At 34.8% G+C, this 16929-nt stretch overlaps 1 protein-coding gene and 1 long non-coding RNA gene across 4 annotated transcripts in view; one reads left to right on the top strand and one right to left on the bottom strand.

Moving 5' to 3' along the window:
• The window catches only part of LOC125776537 (uncharacterized), a 182155-nt gene that overhangs the window by 144500 nt on the left and 20726 nt on the right, over positions 1-16929 (top strand). The window lies entirely within an intron of this gene.
• Positions 1-16929, bottom strand: part of LOC105228533 (uncharacterized) — a 70726-nt gene that overhangs the window by 50180 nt on the left and 3617 nt on the right. The window contains exons 1-3 of one of the 3 annotated variants that reach the window (XM_049449087.1): positions 15651-15938; positions 12831-12894; positions 5995-6031 (exon numbers count right to left, since the gene is read on the bottom strand). The exons of 1 other annotated variant lie outside the window; for it this stretch is intronic. The gene's annotated coding sequence lies outside the window, so the exon portion shown is untranslated. Of the gene's footprint in view, positions 1-5994; positions 6032-12830; positions 12895-15650; positions 15939-16929 lie in introns of those variants that run through there. One more of the 3 variants, XM_049449090.1, reaches the window with a different exon arrangement.

Raw genomic sequence — 16929 nt, forward strand, 5'->3', positions numbered from 1 at the left:
TAATTTTTGTATTATCTTATTATACATATTCTCAAAAAGCGCCCCTCGACCTATGAGGAAAAAAAAACACTTAATGGCCACTTAATTAAACTACATATTTTGTTTCTTTTGAAAGTTTGAGACTTTTTCGACCTTTGTACATAATACAAGAGTAAATTTTGGTTATAATAATCCGCATACTTAAGGAAAGTTTGACGTCATATATTTGCGTTGTCTCAAAGCTCTTATGTTGCAGTACTAAAAGGAACACTTTATCTGTGAATTTCCAAATCTCGTAATTATATTATACATAGGTAAGTAACTAAAGACTTTTTAACATTGGAGGATAGCCGCTCTACCTGTCTCAAAACTTCGACGATAGCAATAGCAAACGACGCCAAATATTTTGTCGCTCTTTTGGCATTTCTTTTTAGTAAGGCTTCATCATGGAAATATGTACGATCGAACAACGACTCGAAATTATTAAAATTTACTACCGAAATTCGGGTTCAGTGGATATAGGAGATAAGACTAAAGTATACATTTGCAAATGTTATTGGTTTCAACATAATAGTTCTCAAGCAAAATCCCAATCAAACAGTGATTTTAAGACAAAATTTTGATAGCAATTTCTCTTATAAGTTAGTGCCTTGTAGATGTAGATGTAGGTTCGCAGAAACATCTATCAGTCTTTCATAGAGAGGTTATGTACACATGTAAGTATAAACCCACTGAATATGTAAGCGTTACAAATAAATTTTTGGCAAAAAATAAAACGCGTATTATGATGTTAATTTAAATAAAAAAATACCAAAAAAGTAAAAAACAACTTTGGATTGGAAATAACGTAAAAATACGACAAAATGATTGAATAATTTGCGATTCAAAAAGCGTTTTGATAAAAAATCAACAAAATGGCAGAAACATTAAATTCCAGATATCAGCAAGATTACAAAAAACTGTTACATGCAAAAAAAGGCTCTCATAAAAAGTAATTAATTGCGAAAACAACTTGATTGCACTTTTTTGTTTTATAAACCTAATCTTTTTACATCACTTAATCAGCGAAAGCACGAAAACAAAAAATTAAACAACATGAGAAGAATTTATAAACAATAAAATTATGAAAACCAGTAAAAAATTCAATAAAATATATATGTATGTATATTTAACAAATCAACAAAAAGGAAAATAAACAAACAAAAATAGTAAAAAAAATACACATGTATATATAGCTATTTGCAATCGTTGATGTCAAATGAAGATATACATACTTATGTATGTATTTATATGCATAAATGGAATCATTGGAGCCTGGCCAACCAGTCGGGCATCACTTCATACATAAACTATGCTATATACTCGTACTACTGTACACGTAGAGTCCACGATTTGTGGCCACAACAAAACAAGCTTCGTCTATAGGCGTCAGCATATTAAATTAATTTGGCTGCTAATGCGCAGCGGCAGCAACAACAAGTAAAAGTCGATAAAAAATATTGAGCGATGAGCTGGAACACTCAGTGACAGGAATAGAAATACAATATGCCCCTACTAATACATACCTACATACATACATACGTGGAGCAGAGAGGCACAATAAAGTAGAGACTATTGTGAAGAAAATATATTCATATTCATTACCATTTCTGTGATATTTATTACAAAGCGTGTTGATGGCAGCAGCAAAAGTTGCGTACGCCTTTGAAATAGACTTTTTATCTGAACACACATACACATATATTTGAATGTATGTAAATTAGAAATGTTCTATGATAAAAGCAAAATCTATCGGAGCCACATATCGCATGATTATGTAAGTTTACTGGCTATAAAAATTAATGAAACTATGTACATATGTATGTATTTGTTGGTATTCTATATTGTAAACATATATAGATATGACAACCCCGTAAACACAACATTCAATATATTAAAGAGTTCAATAATTCAAATTAAGTTTCGACAATACATTATCTCAAAGCTTATTCCTTGATTTGTTCTCAAAATATTGAGAAATTAATTTTTAAAAAGTGGGCGTGGCCCCGCCCTCCAATAAGTTTAATACATTCATCCTAAACCACTTAAGCTTCAAAAACCAAATTCGCCTTACGAAAATATTTTAAGAATTCCTACCGACAGTGTGAAAATGGGTGAAATAGGAGGATAACCCCCCTCGTTTCCCAATATTGTTATTGTTAAAAACTACTAATAGTGCGATAAATAAATAACACACGCCAGAGAATTCAATTTTACATTCGAGATGGTATGAATCGGATTTAGAGGAGCCGATGAAAAATTCTTCGATGACTGTCCACTTTTAGATGAAATCACATATCTTGGGACGGGACTGACCGATTGCGATTAAATTTAGTACGTGGTAATGTTGAAATCGGAGTGCAACCACGCCTACTTCTCATCCATCAAAATTTTAAATTTTATTTGATTCTTTCACTTTCCAATATACAAACTAAGAAGCAATTGATATATCTTTGCACTAATAATTCCTTTAAAGTATGCCACCCTATGACCAAAAATTGTCCAAATCCAACCAAAACTGTTCAAGCACTTAGGTACCAAATAAGTAGACCCCAGTATCCATAGTTGACTTTTGACTGACAATTTCGATCAACATATGGGAAATATACGAGTATATAATAGAAATTCAGTGATAAACTCTTTCAACCAATGGTAACTCTGTGTATCAAAAGTGGCTTCAATCGGATCAATATTTCTATGAGCCCTCATATACCTAATATAAAGATTTTCGTACTTCCCGGTGGCTTTATACCTCGGTCAATGCATGAGTTACTTCCATGAAAATAATAGAGCGTGTTTTACTCATAACAGCCTATCTTGGTGTATAAAATTGATAAAATCGGGCGAAAATTTGATCTAACCCCTATATAACTAATATCAGATTGATGATCGTATGTATGTTTGATACCTAATGAAACCCACGGAACTATTTTTAGTAAGTGGCATATTAATAGTATGTATTGGCAAAAATAAAAATAAAATCAGGTCAATACTATCCCAACTCCCATATTTTCGTGAAGGAATTTCTCGGACTTTGATTCTTGCAAGTTGCAAGAGTATAAAATGATTGGGTAGCCATTCCTTACTTATTTTTTTTAAATATTTTTGTCAGAAAGCTACTTAATATCACATTTGGCTTAAGTTGTTCTTAAACTAAAAAACTTACTGGGTAATGTTCAAATAAGGAAGATCAATGAGTTTTCGACTTGCCGTTGAGTTGGAGAGCGACGTGATTAGCATACTAAAATTCAATCGATGCGACTGTTGATTTGGAATGTGAATAAGATTAAAGGAATAAAGGTAAGTCATTTGTATAATTTGAATTCCAAGAAATAAGAAAAAGAAGAAAACTAAAAATCTACAAATATATATGTACGTACATATTTGTATTACGTCCATAATAAGGAAATCATTATGGCAAACATACGAACAAAGGAGAAAGAAAAGTGATCAGTAAACAAACACAAACGCAATAATCAATACTGAAAGTCTGACTATTCATTTGTAGCATATTAGAATATTATAGAATTTTCTCCATTGAAAATAATATTGAATATATTGTTGAAGTGCTTAAAAAGAACTTTAAATTAACCTAACTAATTTCAAAAATATTCAGCAACAAATACATATACATATATTCTTAACACCTTAAAAGAACCTATAATTACATAAGTTATACAATTTTTTTTAAGTAAAATATTTAGTAGTTAAACATTAGACCTCATGGATCTCCTCAGGCGTCGTATTGTCAATTTTGCGTGAGTTTATTAACAAGGTCGTGTATAGTACCTTTTATATGGAAAAATCTTATTGGAAAATTGTATATTCAAAGTTTTTTCGAAGTACGATTCACGCTTATGATTTTAGGATTAAAATTGAAAGATAGAACTGACTTGGTTTATTAGTAGCACTATCATTCCAAAATAGAAATAAGTAAACATTTCTGCTCTAAAAACAACGGAATTGTGGTTTTGAAGTCAGTTGGCGAGATTTCTCGCGAATTACTCAACCGATCTTCATGAAATTTTACATGGTATTTGATATATAATTATTAAAGACTTGAACGAAGAATTTTTTTGTTCGATTCCAACTATTTGAAAAAAAATGTCGCGAAATTTTCTTTTTTTTTTTGTAAAAATGTCTGCCAAAAATCCAATTTTCAGCTTTTTTTCTTTCGTCTAAGTTCTAAGTTAAGGTTTTAACTAAAACACCTTTAATCAAGACTCGTCCGTAAAGAATTGTTTTTTTTTTACCAGAACTTAACTTATTTAAATTTTATATATAATTTGTATATACATGTAATACATACATATAATATACCTATACGTATATACAACTCTGTAGTGTAATGTTGTAAACGAAATCAGAAACAGGAAATCAAATAATTCATGGACAGGTATTTGGAGCAAAACTGCTCTATTACTCGTATTAATGGTAATACTTTGCTGCACCGAAACTGGTGTGATTTGAATTGCACCAACCTCAGGCGTTTGATTTCCGCACTCGCTTATATAAATTGCATAAACTGCAACGGCTGACAAATTCGCAATTGGCAGTCACTGAACTTTTCCGCAATTAATAACGTTTTTGCATGCAGCCAAGCGACATAATCCTGCAATAAAAATTTGTGGTATGCACTAACAAACACACATCCATACATACATATGTACATAACTACACCTGAAGTGCTCTTTTACTACAACTTTATGTACTGTACATATTCAGATCCAGTTATTTACTCGTAAAGTTTTCGATTATCTTAAGCAGCGAAAATTATAATCAAATTCGCCATTAAGTAATTTTGTGTGCAGACTTTGTCGCTTTTTGCCGCAAGCATTTCCTAATATTAACGCTACTTATATATAGCGTTTTATTGTTAAACTGACGTATATTTATATTTCTTATGCAACATAATTATATCTTTGGCTAAATTAATTCAATAAAGAAGACGTGGAGACAGTAACAGTTTTACTTAGGCTAAGTATTTCCGCATTTCTCTTCTAAATTACATTTATCAATTCTTAATTGCCGAAAAAGTAACCGAACTTACTATATGATTTCAAATAATAGTACTTTGGCAACTTTAGTGGAAAAAATCAAAGCTTAAGTCGAATTAAGGTGCCTTATTAAGGAACAATTTCTTAGCTTGATTTTGATCGGTCAGTTTGAATGGCAGCTGTATGGGAACTATCAGATCCCTATCTCAAGTTGTGAGACTAAACATTTTGATGCACGCCAATTGTGAAAGTTTTCTTGAAGAATGCGAGATAGAATTATCTAGATATATTCTTCTGAACTTCGGTTTTTTCCAAGGCGAGAGTCGAAACATCTTGAATGACACACCTTCAGTCAGACATTTCTGGAAATTGACAGGAATCAAAACTAGTCACGCCAACAGATTTGTGAAAGGTCCTAAGTACTTTACCAATTTTTTATGGTTGTTTGATGTATTTTCGACAATTTTTCTGATATAATAAATGACCTGAATTTTAATGGTTATCGAACATAGTTTAAAATGTCTTCCAAACAATTGATATTGATTTTGTAAAAACTGTCAGCTCTGATCTCAACCAAGAGTTAAATTTTGGTGGAATTTTAAAAAATCGAGTCAATAGCTATGCATGTGGAATCGACTTTTGAAAGAATTTTAATTATTCGACTAAAAAGTAAAGGAGAAAGCCTAAATTTGTGGTTCCACTCTTCTCGCTAACTCTATCTACGAGGCAAGCACTTTCAATTTGTGAATGGTGTAATGGAAATGAATATTTATGGCATTTTATTTGACACTATTTACATTCACTTAAATTACTTTATATGGAAACAATGCTTATAAACTATTCATTATCTAAAAATCCTCTATTTTTATCTCCTTAACGACGACGATAAAAATTTAATATTTGTGAAACGAAGCAAGTGCTGTTTATATTTAAATATATTAAATAGAGTAATAAATTTTAAATGAAATACAAAACTTACAAGTTTATCGCGAATTCATTGCGCTTTTATTGCTGACCTGTGAAGACATAAAAGTTAAATGATTAGCGATAGGGTTTATGGCAAAACAGGAGAAATTTATTTAAATTCTATTACAAAAAGCATTAATAGAAAATTAACGGTTTATAGGCAATGAATGATATTCATATAAATTATATAATATTCCACCCGTTTACATAGTTTTTTGATTTTATAGGGATTGCACTCACAGTAGTAACGTTATTAAGTTATAAAAACCTGTTAGATTATCCTAAAATAAAGCATAGATAGCAAGCCAGGAAGAGGCAGGAATCACGTGACATTAAAAAGTGAGGACAAATGTACTGTAAGAAACCACTTTTTGAGAAGAAGCCACGACTAGGTTTAACAAAAACCAATAGCAAATGTTTGGAGGATGGAGTCATGTGTAGAAGTTCACGCAAGTGAGGAAAGTTCTCTGATCGCCATTCACTTGGGAGTGGCCAGAAACGATTCTTTTACATATGACTCAAGCAGCTCACGACGTCCGATCTTTGACCAAGTACCCTCTGGGTAGCCTAAGAACATCCCTTTGAAGGCGAGCTAAAGTGAGAAGGCGAGGTGAGGTTGTGCGCTGGGTTTGGGACCCATCACGTAAAAACAGTACCAATGAAAACTAAATGACAGCCTTGCTGTTGTTAACTCGGCTATAATCGCGTAAGCGATGTCTACGCCAGTAAAGAAGAAGAAGAATAGCAAATGTTTAAGTCCGATATTTGGAGGACGACCTAAATGAAGAAATGGATACATTACTTAGTGAAGATTATTGTGAAACACAAGAAGAGCTCTCAGAATTTTAGGCAACATCTCTTTCAAAGTGTTTAAAATCAATCGGCATTCAAGAGCAAGGAAGTAGCTGAAAACTGATTTCGATTTTTACAAAAAGACATCGCTTTTGCATCGGTTTGGGGCTGGAGAAAACAAATGGTATCGGCATGTGAAACCTTTAAAATAGGATAATAGTAAAAACAATTCATAAATAAAAAATGATAAAAAATAAATGAAAGCCCTATTGAATGGACGCTCTATTAAGTGGACGCCTCCAATAACCATGCACATTGTTGATGTTTATTAAGTACAACTCTATTAACTGGACAGAAGGGCTGGTAACCAGACATTGAGAAAGCATCCTTAAATTGGTTTTTTCCCAATAAAATTTATTTGGATGAACTTCGAATCGCCCAAAACGTGAAATTATCTGCTCACCGAAATGTTCCCTCAATGAATACATTGATTGATGCGATGTGCTGGAAGACTTGTTGAAATCAAATGTCGCCGAGATCACGAGCTTCAATTTCTGTGATCAAATAGTCGCTTACATGGGTTGGATAACGGTCGCCATTGACGGTTTCGTTTTCACGGCATCATTTTTAAAGAAATATGTATCGATGATACCACCTACCCACAAACCACACCAAACCGTTGCTTTTTCTGGATCTGGCAGCTCTTAAATCTCTTCAGGTTGCTCTTCGTCCCAAATGTGGCAATTTCGCTTGTTTACATACCCATTGAGCCAGAAATGGGCCTCACCGCTGAACAAAATTTGACTTGAAAACGTCGGATCTTCTTGGAACTTTTCAAGAGCCCATGGAGCGAAGCGATGTCGCTTGGGAAGGTCGAGCGGCTTCAATTCTTGTAAAAAACTGTATTTTGCACGCTTTCAATTTAAGACCTGGACGTAAAATGAGCTTAGTCGTTCCGTACGTCAGTGCGAGTTGTTGCGAACTGCGCTGCGAACTCCACGGTGTTCGTATAAACTCTCAGCTCCGGCTGTTATATTTTCTTCACTGCGTGGTGGTATATTCGAGCCAATATTATTCAATAATGAATTCTAGGCCTCACGATGGATGATGGTGTTAGAAATAGTACGCTCAGCAGGCCGAAGGCCATAAGTTGAGCGAAGCGCTCGGAACACATTCCATACACAACGTAAATTGTCGTAATAAAGTTAAACAAATTGTAAATGTTGTTCAGGCGTGATTCTATTCATGTTGAAATACCAAACAATACTGAACAGAAATAATATGATAGCTTGACATGACTCAATCGTGATCTAGCAAAAGAAGACTATTGAAAAACGTACCCCTACTTGGATCACCAGTTAAAAGAAAGAGAGTAATTTTGAGAAAAGTTAGCTGAGAGACAATAAAAATGTCACAAAATATTAAAGACAATGAACAGGGTATATTAAGTTTGTCACGAAGTATGTAACACCCAGAAGGAGCGTCGGAGACCCTATAAAGTGTATTATATATCAGTATGTTGAGCTGAGTCAATTTAGTCAGTCCGTCTGTCTGTATATATACGAACTAGTCCCTCAGTTTTTAAGATATCGTTTTGAAATTTTGTAAACGTAATTTTCTCTTCAAGAAGCTGCTCATTTGCTCATTATACAAACTGAACGATCGGAATCAAGTTTTGCATTTGACAATGTATCTTCACAAAAGTTTGCACAGTTCATTATAAGATAATAATGTAATATCGGAAGAAATTGTTCAGATCGGCTCACTATAGCATATAGCTGCCATACAAACCGAACGATCGGAATCAAGGGCTTGTATGGAAAACTTTCGCATTTGACGTGGTATCTTCACGAAATTTGACATGGATTACTGCTTAAGGTAATAAGATAACATCCGAAAAAATTGTTCAGATCGGATTATTATAGCATATAGCTTCTATACAAACTGGAAACATATTTACTAAAATAAATGCATCTGTGAAGGGTATATTAGCTTCGGTGAGGCCGAAATGAACGTTTTTTCTTGTTTTAGGATTGAGTTGGAGCTCTTAAAACCTTTACTGCAAACATCCAAATTCGTTAGCCAATCGCTTCATACGTAGGTATGTGAATTCCAGTGACTGAACTTACCTTTTTATAAATAATAAATTAGAGACATTTATATATTCTACAAATCAACTTCCGGGTAAAACAGGTGGTCTGTTTTTGTAGTAATACTCAACTACATAGCTACGATTAAATGAAAAGGCAAAAGAAATTTTACAAATCAAAGTGAGAGTTTTTCACTTTCTGCTCATTGGTTACAAAAAAAGAGAAAAAATAACAAATAATAACATTAACTGTTGGATATCAATGAGTCTGAAATGATAGCAATGAAGCAAACGAGACCCATGCCAAGGCGAAAATACTTCCTGTACAAATTGTTTAACACAAATTGGGCGAAATGAAGGCAAGCGTGTGTGTGTATAGATGTTTGTGTGCGCAGCGGGTAAAAGCGAAACGTGTTGTGGCAGTGGATTCACAAAGCTTAATTTTTGTAGTGGATAATTATTTATTTGTGATGGAAAATGAAAACAAAATTGATTTCTATTTTTATTTACCAGCTGCTCACACGCACACACATACCCGAAATCAACACACTTTAAAGAAAAGACATCAAAATCAATCAACAGAATGAAAGAAAATTAAGCTGGAAGCTACGAAGAAAAGCAAATCAGTTAATAAGTAGCGAAGTTTTGCCCAAAGCATTTTTCGGGCGCATAGTTAGATGTATATGTATGTGTGTACACTTTGTAAACATTTCTGCAACTGAAACGCTTTGTATTAAATATTTTTAGAATAAATAAAGCGTTAAAGAAAACAAATATAGACAAGTCAACAAATAAATATGTGAAAAATTAAAAAATAAAAAAGTTCGTTCCAGAAAGCAACACTAGAAAGTATGCCTCCACATAGAAGACACGCTGATAATTATGTTACAAACAAACTAACGATCTCAAAGAAAGGGCGCAAGCAGTGCAGCCACAAACAAAAGCACACAAGAACAGCAATTGAAAAGTAAACCACAGACCAGCAACAATGCGGCCGCAAAGAGGTTAGACACGGTAAATGCGCTGAGGTAGTGTCTAGAACGCGGCGACAACGTCGGAATGTGAGGTGAGGCATGAAAAATGGGATAAAGAAATAATAATCTATTACACATATACACACAAATATAAAGCATAGCAGCGCCACAGAGGTGATGAGGCGCAGAAGGTAGAGTGCATGAAGCGCGCAAGCGTAAAGAATAAGGGCAATTGTTGCAGTCAAGGCTCCGACAATGAGCCGACACTTGAATGTCGCATTCAGCGTCGTGCCCCTTAGGCTGGTAATGGCGCTCAATGACTACATTGGAGGCGCTGTGACTCGTAAATATGTGTATACTATATACAGTTGTGATCGTAAAAAAAAACAATCTTAATAAAAATGTAAACTGTGCTCTACCAAGTTGGCATGTATGAAGTAAAAGTTGCTTTTTTAAACTTTGCGTGATTGTTCTATTCGAAAGTCATTCGCACTTATTATTGAGATGGTAGAGTGTTTTGGAGGATGGATTCATGTGTAGAAGTTCATGCAAGTGGAATATTAAGACCCATCGTCACCAAATTTATTGAACCTTATCAGTGTGATCAGTGTGTCCAAGCCTAAAGGAAAGTTAACAACTGACCAGATATTCACCATGCGCTAAATCTAGGAAAAGACCCGTGAAAAGAGGATCGCCACACACCACTTTTTCGTTAATTTCAAAGCTGCTTTTAACTGCTTTTAATTTTTCTTATTAGCAAAGTTCGTATTTTTGCGCACCCGACTGTAGGCACCTTCACATGTGATGAGCTTATCTTTTATCCGGCGCAGCATCTCGAAGAAATTAAAGTAGAGACGCGCATGAAGCGCACATACCCGTCTGTATTAAATAAATTTCTAGCTGTTGCTTTTTTAGCACAAAATATTTTTACGAAACTTTTTCCTTTTATTCTATACACATTTTTTGTTGCTTAGCATTCCTTCCGTCTACTGCCCCTTTGCTGCTGTCTGTAAGGTCTTTTTAACTGTCTTTATTCAATAAGTTTTATATTTCTCTATTTTGTTTTCGCTGCCAAATAGTAGATATGTACATGCAAGCGTTTTGCTCTTTGCGCTTCACACCGGCTTCCTTTGTTGGCTGCGTCCGTCGTGGAAGTGGGAAAAAGCGATTCTGTTAATTGCCCTAAACAGGTTAGCAGACACTTGTATGCCATGTTTACAAGTAGTTCCACATACTTATGTACATCTATATTGTTTTTGAATGTTTCTTTTATAGTTGTAATTCTTTATTATTGTTTTTATGGCTGAAAATTTTAACGATATTTTATTATTTTGCTGCGCACGACTAGAAGTAAAAGTGGTTGGCCATGTGGAGAATTCTGGTACAAATTATTTTTTTGCTTTAATATAATCATTTGGTCACACATTGGCACGATTTACATTTACTTTTAAATGTAAAAGGGTTTCTCAGCTTCGTTGACGCATGTCCAAGGTAAAAATTTCATGACCATATGATTCCCTCTTCTATCTTTGTATTTTGTCAAACAGAATTATGTCAGCAATACGGAAACATTTGAAAGAGTTAAGAATGCAGCCTTTAGGTTAGGTTAAGTTAATCTGGTAGACAGCCTCACTATCGATATCTTCTCCAGTGTATCATACCGTGGGGACTCTAGATGCTTACAGCGTAGTTTTGCCAATGCAGGACAAGTGCACAAGAGATGCTCCATGGTTTTCCTGGTGCCCTGCTCTAGATATTTCCTGCAGTCTTCTCAATCTGTCAGCCTCATCCAGCGGGCGTGAGTCGCCACCAGACAGTAACCAGTAAGTATTACTATCCGGTTTACCATTCTGCATATGATTTCTGTAGTTTTGCACCCAGCTAGATCATTCCATCTGGTTTTGATTTTCTTTACCATGCTTCTGTCAAGATCGTTCGTACAGATAATGCATGGCCTATTGCTGATTACGTTTTGGGATGTTAGCCCTACACCATTCTTGGCAATCTCGCCACTATTTCATTGCCCTCGATGCCCCAGTAAAAGTGAAGTTGTTTCTGGCAAAACTTTCCACTGTCGCCCTCTTTCCCAAGACACTTTTGGGCCAAAATGCGATACGAGATTACTAGCTTGATTGCTGCTTGGCTGTCTACGTAGATGTTGACTATTGAATTGCATTCATGTACATTACAGACCAGCTCCGTGGATTTCGCAATATCAAAGACCTCAGCTTTAAATATGCTGCAGAGGTTCGGCAACTTAGACTAAAGCCATGTCGTAGCCGCCCTTCTCTATATTAAAAAGAAGCTCGACTGAGGCAATCTTACTCTTGTGAAGGTTCACGTGGTACCACTAACAAGGTACCCTCTGCTCTTGGTTTTAGACCATCAAACTGCTGAATGAGTTCTCTTTCCACCTCAACGTGTATGCATATTCAATATGACAGCTGTCAGGGCTTCAGAAAACTTTGAAATCCCTGCAAGGGTTTTACTAGACTTAGAGAGTCATCCTAATATTTACAACGCACCCAGGACTAACTCCTGGCACGCAGATTTAATGAAGAAACGCAATTCAATAACAATTTTGACTTTGTAACATCCACGTAACGATTTTAATTTAGAACAAAATTAAGTCGTCAATGTAAGTTCAAAAAACAAACCAAATACGGCTAAATACAATATATCTATAACTACGAATGCATACATAATATATTTGAAAAGATTCGAATACTTGTTGTACAGTGGCAACATACCAGACAATTAGCGAAATAACACACAATTAAGAAACTTAATACAGTTATTATAAATCCAAATAAATACATATATTCAACACAATAGCAAATCTGTAATTACAAATATAATTTGTGGCAAAGGGAAAAGTAAACAAAGGCTAAAAAAACACTTAAGCTTTGTTGTACTACTTTACTGACATTGAAAACTTCAAATAACTGTAAAAATTATCAAGGTAGCAATGACGACTATTAAAACAACAAATACCTTAATCTATCTTCATGAAACAGGAAATAAACGGGCATATCAAATTTGGACATAAAAAAGGCCACTGAAAGGAAGAGAATATTGATTTTAGAAACATAATTAGCATAAAGTTATATTATAAGTATATTATAAATTAATAGCAGGTAAGCAAAGGTTTAAATCTGGTATAACCGGACATTTCATACTCTTGTAACCTGCAAGAATGAAAACCTGGGAAATTCCGTCATGAGACGAAAATGAATTAAACATCCAATACCAATGCAATACAATCAAATTTGGTATCTTCTTGACTTAGATTGCAGACCATACACTTAAACTTAGTTTTATGGCTATATTTTAGTTCCCGTCTTCAAATAAAATGTGTGTGAGACTAACTCGACCGAACAGGTTAAATTTTATATATTGCGTTGAGGTATAGACTGATTCTATTCTAATTCAATAATATTCTTGTAACAGAAAAACCAAAATTGTAATCGAATTTCAGTTACAGAAGAATGAAAGTAATGACGGAACACCTGATACCTGATGACAAACTGATACATAGAATTTCGACATTGTTTAGACAAAAAACCTAAAATAAATAAACAACAAAAACTCGACAGCTTGAACGAATCTCACAATATCCAATAATATGATGATGTAAAATGTACTCTTGTAAAATACTATGGGCCCGAGCTAAAGTTGAGTTATGCATTAAAACTAGCAATAAAATAAAGAAAGTGTTTGAACTAGGAACGCAATGAGAGCTTTAAGATATTTGAATAGAATTAATAATACTTAACCGAAATAAGCACAGTACAAATTGCTCAAAATACTTCGAAAAATAGAAAACATCAACGAAAATAAAAACGGTCTTGTTCTCACCTTGCTGTCAAGCCCAAAGACCACCATAAATCAAACCAATATTTGAACAACTGTGCCAATAAAGAAAAGCTTAATTAAACACTTTCAATTATGAACCAACAGTTGTTTTCGAGTAAACCGAATACTTTGACCTAAATTATGACAATTTGACTTTTCGACTATTCTGTGCCATAAGCCCGTTTGCATAGCGTACTAATGTATCTCTGTCAGTAAGTGTGCCTACAAAATAGATTTATGCGATGTTAAGAGAAATCAAAAATTTCATGCAAAACATTGTGAAAATGTCATGAAATAGGAGAAAATTTAAAATTGAGTTCAAGCAACGCCAACAACTTCTAATGAGGTCAAGGGTTTGGTGTTACACCGTTCCTGGTATTTTGTTACACTGTTCCAAACTACAATGGAGTTGTGTTTCGTGCTTGATACTCTAGGTTCCTATAATATATGTATTATATCAACCCTCCCATAACACCAGCAAAATCAATATTGCAGAAATGCCCCAAGGCTCTGCTAGCTTTATATAACTGTACGACAAGTGGAGCCTAGGAAAAAGAACCTGGTGGGACTAGAGATATCTATAAATGGTGTGATAGAGCTCTGAACATCAAATATAAGATATACGCCCTATTTATATACATCTCAGGTGCCACCGGCTTTTTAACATATACATATGTACATGTTCTTATTATTTTTTTTTTTGTTATTAAAAGTTATTAAAAGAAGACCATAAGAATAAACTGTGAAGGAGAGAGGGGCGGAGATAGGGAACAATTCCTCCAGGACCGGGAGTTCTCAGAAGGCCTGGTGCTCTGCAATAATATTTGCATAAGTGCTGCTCTAATACTCTTGATACTCTGATAGAGTATTTGTTACGGCTTACTAGAGCTATGTTATCCGCGAAAGCGGATGCCAATACTCTAATAGCTGTTAGAATATCTACTGTATATATTATGTACAGAGTTAGGCCTGGCACACTACCCTGAGGTACAGCACCCCTTATTGCTCGGTCTTCTCATATGAAGTCTGCTACATTAACTGTAAATTTTCTGTTTCTTAAATATGACTCCAAAGTTTTATGCAATTCGGAAGGTAAAACGTTTTTAATTTTCCATAAAAGGCCTTCATGTCAGACCTTATCGAACGGCTGAGCTACATCTAGAAAAATAGCTGAATAGAACTCTCTGTGCCCGAATGCTAACCTGATTTCGTTGATAGTAATCTATTTACTTGCGATGCAGTTCCATGTTTAGCACGAAACCCGAATTAGTGCGTTGGTATTAAATTATTTTCGCGGAGGAAAGGAGTAATCTTTAGTAGTAACACTTTTTCAAATATTTTAGAAATAAGAGACTTATTGGTTTGTAGGATGACGGTTGTGATGATTTGCGACTTTTTCCACGAAGTTGGAAAGAATCCGAAACCAAGAATTGCATTAAAGGGCAAGAGAGCACAGTTATAGCAATATTTGGTAACTCAATTAGCATTTTTGAAGTAATATTATCGAGTCCTGATGCATTTTACGGATTTAGGTCTCTTACGGTTCTAGTAACTTCAGAAGTAGAAGTCCTAGTAGACACAAGCGACTCGTTAGGGGTATTGAACAAAGTTGGATACTTAAAGTCAGAATATTAACCGAAATTGTTCAAAATGTATACCGCCTCAAAAGTTTTCCAATCAAACCCTATATGAATGTTCAGAGCTGCGAGGTAATCGAACTATACAATACATTCAATAACAAATTTTAACTTCGTACAAATCATTGCATCGTCTGTTCATAAACGAAGAAGGAATACGACGAGACGAGGAAACGATTGGGCCCACCGCGAAAATAAAGTACAGAACTACAACTACACCAACATTCCGTGAGAAATGGAAATTAAGCGACGAAAATTCCAAGTTCTTTTCAAATTTGGACTATACTGTTAAGTAGAACCGATGATTATACATCTTTCTTACCTGTTCGACCACCAATTTCACGAGCTGAAACAAAGTCGCCAAAACCAGTGCAATCAAGCCGAGTAAGACCAAATCAGACGCTGCATCCAATAGGGCGAATCTCATTGTTAAGGGAAACATGGCACTAAAGCGGCTCAATTTACTTTTACTGTGATCCACAGATTATTTCAAAACACGCGAAAACCTAGTTTTCTTTAATTTCAGACGCAAACAATGTGTTTCATTGGCGAAAATTTGGAAGCGGTTTTGTATAAAATTTTGTTTTGTAATTAGATTTTTTACAAACTTTGACATTTAGTACTTAGATGTTGTTCATTTATTTTATTTTTTTGTTTTATTTTTCAATTCTCTCCTCTTATACGTTTGCGTCTCTTGCCTACCTTTAACCTTCGACTTGCTCGAACTTTTTTACCAGGTATTCATTAGCCCAACGGCTACCGAGTGAGTGCGTGGATGTGTGTGTGAAAGAATTCTCAAATAGAAATTCAATGTGGCTAGCTCAATTGCACTACATACAGTTTATTTATTATACGCCGGTAGCGATTATCTGTTTCATTGTTGTTTGTTGTTATACCGTGGCGTTTGTTATTGCGGTAATTATAGGCACCTATACATGCACCCATTGATAAGTGCATTTTCGAACAGCTTATACTCATGAACAACTCCAACTGCATCCGTTCTTTGACGCTCACAAATTATTTCCACACATGCACATGCATATTTCTTGTTAGCTCTAATAGCGCAATCAGACTTAAATAAGCACTTACTTGGCACCACTTCAAGCACCTAATCCTGCTTGTCTGTCTGTCTGGCCTGCTGACTTAGCCACCTTCGTTATTGCCTCATAAGCAGTTCTTTTCCAAACCAATTTCCTTTCTTACACAGCGAACTACGGAAATCGATTAGAAAGAAGCTTCCAAGCGCCTATTTAATTGGTCCATTTGCTGTTGTTATTGTTACTGTAGACTTGGTATAAATATATTTATATGCACATGGTAGTAGGTCCTCACTACCGCTCACACCGACCCCATCATAATTGTTGCAGTACACACCTCCATCCTTTTGTACCTTATACATATTTCCTGTTTTATGCATGCTCCCTACTTATTTATCAACGCCAGTTCCGAAAAACTACAATGCTAAGTGCACCGATATGTTATTACTAGGGTTTAAGCATTTCTATATGTCCGTTCGCACGTTGCGGTTGCCACTGTCTTATTTATCCAGCTTTCCAGCTGTTATTTAATCGCCTAGACGGGTGACCCTGCGAGGATATACA

Source organism: Bactrocera dorsalis, chromosome 2, assembly GCF_023373825.1.
Source record: "Bactrocera dorsalis isolate Fly_Bdor chromosome 2, ASM2337382v1, whole genome shotgun sequence".
NCBI classification, from domain to species: Eukaryota; Metazoa; Arthropoda; class Insecta; order Diptera; family Tephritidae; genus Bactrocera; species Bactrocera dorsalis.